Genomic DNA, 4,461 nt, shown 5'->3' with positions numbered 1-4,461 from the left:
TAATATTCTTCCTTGTATTGTCAGCATCGTTAATTTTCTGTAACTTCAGTTTTTAAGCAGTTGTAAGCAGTTGTATATGATCGACAGAATCCATTACTTTTGCAATACAAAACTGGAACAGTCTCAATAAGTTGATATATCTTGAAATTTCGAAAATCTAGGTTTGAGCTACAAGAAAAATCTCATTAGTTTAAAATGTGTTAGGAACCTTTAGAAGATAATGTGTTAGATAAGAACCTTTCTGCTCCTTTTTTTGTCGCCGAAAAATTCCATTCCTTTTTTGCTTAGTCTCTTGCTGCTTCTAAATTAATTTGATTCAAACTCTTGCTGCGAATCTCTTAAAAGAGTGAATTTTGTTTTTTTAAATATTTTAACATGCATAAATTTTTATAGTAAAACTTTTCATACCTTTTCACAGAAAGACATTCAAAGTCCTCTGAAGAGTCAATTTCTCCTTGAGAACGCCTTTCGTAAAAAAAATCTTCGACCAAAAATATTCAGTTTTGCGAGTTTTACGCGTAGGCTCGATGTCAGTCGATCGATCGACAATGTTTGCTAAAACTGAAGAAAAAATCTTGAGTGTGTGTGACGAGAGGCTTGTAGGATTTTTTTTTGTGTTACACATTTTATTTACTGTTAGTTAGTTGGTTGTCAATAAAAAAGCTGCTAGGTGGCATGAAAGACACATATTTCCAACCTGCCTGCCCGACAACGCAACATGCACGCACGCCGCTCTCGCCGCTCGTTTGAAAGATTTATACAAATTTAAATTCCATGAATAAAAAATTAAATATTACAGCGACAACACATTCATAACTGGTTTCCATATCTTTTCAACATATTTTTCTCAATAAATATTTAATCACTTTATAATTTTTATATTTTACCGTTTACAATGATTTTTAGAGCAGGGACACATGTTTCGCCGCGAATCGGATCGGAATTTATCGATAAACGCAGTTGTTGTTGTTGTTGCTGTAAAAATGTGAATAATGAGAGTGAATAATTATTTTAATATATTTTAATCCCTTTAGCCGATGAAAAAATATCTTTGAACATGCGTCGATGTGTGTGTCACGCACCTTTTTTAATTGAAATGTAAAGGAGAAATTTTTTTTCGATGATAAATTAATTTCATGACTGCCGAAGTTGATCCACTTATGAATGTCAATAGTATGAGACGAAGCAGACAGCGTTGCGCCACTTAATGAAATAAATCGCTCATACATGGAAAGTTACACGTCGTGAACGAGAAATGTGTCTTTTACAACGATAACAGGAAATGAGCGTTAAGAATTTAATCCGATTTAATTACAGCTGGAATAACAGATTTTTAGAGTGTAATGTAGACTTCTCGCTTTGGGAAAGTTTTGAAAGACGATTTTGCTTACATGAAACATTTGTGGAGTCAAAATGTCTCGTAAATCAGATCCTGTGAAAAATTTTGGGTAAGTAAGATTTATTATTTTTTTCACAATTTTTTTTGTTAAATCTCGTTCATAATTTTCTAAAAAAAATTGAAATAAAAAATTAACTAAAATTTTTTGAAATAATTTAAATTTTTTCAAAAAGTTTAAATTTATTAAAAAAATTTCTTTTCATTTTTTGTGCAATTTAGCCTTAAATTTGTTATTTTTGGAAAAGAATTTTAAAAATTTCTGAAAAAAAACGAAATTAAAAAATATATGACAAAAACTTCAACTGAAAAAAAACTTTTATATTTTTAGTTTCGTAGCAGTTCAAAAGCACTTTTTCGATAATTTTAATAAAATAAATGGTCAAAAATTTAAATTTTTAAAATTTTTCTGACAGCTGTCAAATTTTTTAAAATAATTTTTTTGAACTTTGAGCTTTAGATTTTAACAAATCCCTTTAAAACGACATTCTTTGTGTAAGAAAAAGCATTTTTGATGGATTTTCTTGTAGTATTTTTGTTCCAAACAAATGTAATCCCTTCCAAAAACACAAGAAATCCAAAGTAATAACAAACAACTGTCTTGTAAACATCTCCAAAAAAAAATCCCAATATTTTCATAAAAGTAAATCTCCGAATAAATAAATAAATAAACGATCAATCACACGAAAAATATAAAAAATTTTCTCACAACATGTGACCAACTGCTGTCTTTTCCATTTTTTAATGAAATTTACACATTTTGTTGTAATTCCAAACAAAACGAAAACCTTCTTTGGCGCAAAAATAGCAAAAATCTTATCTCGGAGGATGGTGTCACTCATACTCGTCAATTCAGCCTCATTTCATAACAACTGCCAATAAACTGTCAAATCGTTCTGATAACGTTCCAAGTTTGCAAAAAAGTAAAATAAAATCAGAATTCGACTCAAAAGCGACTTTTGAACTTTTTCGAACGAGCGAGAAACGATGTGCGGTAGATTTGTACAAGACAAAAAACACACCGGCACCGGCATGTCTGTCAAGAAATTTCATTTATATTATTATTTATGATGATAAAAACAAGCAAGTCAAGTTATTTTTTGACGGCATGTTTTTGGTCTTTTTTTTTCGCTTGCTTTTTATTATGACAGAAAGAGCACAACCGCGTATTGAATCAAGTGTTTGCGCGTCGCATTATTTGCCTTTTTTAAAGGGAACGACATTCTAATGCAGAATATTGCGTGGTCGCATCTCTTTCATATTGCGAACATTTTTACTGCAAAAATAAATGAATGAATTTTTTTGTGTACAAAAATAAGATACACATTAATTTTTTTTCGTATTTCTGCGATTCACAAATGACATCATCTTTTGGCTCGTTTTCTATGCATATGTCATGCGACTAATTAATACAGTTAATTGTATGGCTTTTTTTCTTCTTTGTTTTTTAGCGTGCGCGCATGAAGAAATGAGTGTTTAATTATGAGGAAGCAAAAGACAAAGAAACGATTTTTTTTTGCTTTAAAATTATTTTTTAAATTGGCTTAATTTTTTTAATTATCTTAAATATTTTGTATTTATATTTTTAAAACTCATTAAAATTATTTTATTTTTTTTTTTTAAATTAATTATTTTATTTATTTTTAAATTATTTTTTTTATTAATTATTTATTTATATTTTTTTTAATATTTATTAAAATTATTTTAATTTTTTAAATTAATTATTTTATACTTTATTTATTTTTAAATAATTTTTTTTATTAAATATTTATTTATATTTTTATAAATATCTGTTAAAATTATTTTAATTTTTTTTTATTTAATTTTTTAAATTTTTATAATTATTATTTTTTTAAATATTTTTTTTCAGGATCAGCAATCAAGTCAATTGTGTCTGATGACTGAATCAATCTAATGACGCAATAAAACTCGCATTAATCATACCCACATCACCTCATCGACTCGAACTCCGCGTTAGGTAAGTACTCGGCAATTATTTATAATCCAACACAAAAAGCCCTAATTATTTTTTTCTCGGTTCTGCAATGTGTTGTAGGCAAATAATAATGCACTCTTACATGATTCTAAGAATCGTCTGTTTATAAAACAAAACAAAAAAAATCCGTAGGAATGATCAGATTAGTAGATTTCTAGGTAGCAGCGTCATATTTCAACAAACATATAAAATATTTGTCTTTAACGCTCTACAAATATTTTCACACGTAAAATGAGTCAAATAATTAAAAATAAATGTCGCACGAAAAAAAGGGGAAATTTTTGCACTTCCATGGCTTTGCTTATCTGTCACAGTATCAGTGACTGTCGAAAGTGCTTGATGAACGCAAAAACGGGGCACAAAAACACAAATGAATAATTGATGTAAAGTTGTTGATATCAGCTTATTTGTGATATCGTTTATTTATAAATTAGGATGAACATTTGTGTGAAATATTTTCATAGTCAATTAACGTGACTTTGAATTCCTTTACGAATCATTTAACGTACTGACGCAAGAGCAATTGTGCCTACCTATTCTCATTTATTATTATACAATTTTGCACTTATAAGCAATTTATAAGAGGTTTAAAAATAAATTTTACATTATGCGGTATACAATATGAAGTATAAGGCATACAATCGCTTGCTTATTTATAAGAATAAGAAGGAACAAAATATGCCATACAGGGAATAAAATTGTTGCATTATTTTATGTATGTTTGATACGGAGTAGGTATGGCTTTTTGTAGAGTAAAGTGCATTGTGCTACATGAGGGGTGTCAAGTAATATCAAAGAATCAGGTAAGTACCTAAACAAATAATTTTACAACTTTTTAATAAATTTTTGATAAATTTTTTAGCTTTTCACTTTAAAAATTCAGAACAGAGTAGAAATCATTCCGTTAAAGCTCACACCAATTTCAAAGTAGTAAGAGTAAAATACTCATTTTTTGCCTTTGTCAAACCCATAAAAAACAACCTGTACAAGAAGGACATATCGTAATGTAATATCACTCTCGTTGAACCTTAAAATTTTACTATTCCCGTATTTAATTGAAGTATGCTTT

At 28.3% G+C, this 4,461-nt stretch overlaps 1 long non-coding RNA gene across 1 annotated transcript; it reads right to left on the bottom strand.

Moving 5' to 3' along the window:
* Positions 1–258: 258 nt before the first annotated feature.
* On the bottom strand, positions 259–697 carry LOC134827501 (uncharacterized). Its single transcript, XR_010161795.1, has 3 exons — positions 635–697; positions 409–574; positions 259–337 (listed from the first exon to the last, which is right to left on the bottom strand). It is a non-coding gene; the product is annotated as an uncharacterized LOC134827501 (long non-coding RNA).
* Between the last annotated feature and the right edge of the window lie 3,764 nt (positions 698–4,461).

Source organism: Culicoides brevitarsis, chromosome 1 (assembly GCF_036172545.1).
Source record: "Culicoides brevitarsis isolate CSIRO-B50_1 chromosome 1, AGI_CSIRO_Cbre_v1, whole genome shotgun sequence".
Classification (NCBI taxonomy): Eukaryota; Metazoa; Arthropoda; class Insecta; order Diptera; family Ceratopogonidae; genus Culicoides; species Culicoides brevitarsis.
The sequence above is the reverse complement of the archived record's forward strand: the minus strand, read 5'-3'. Positions and strand labels throughout refer to the sequence as shown.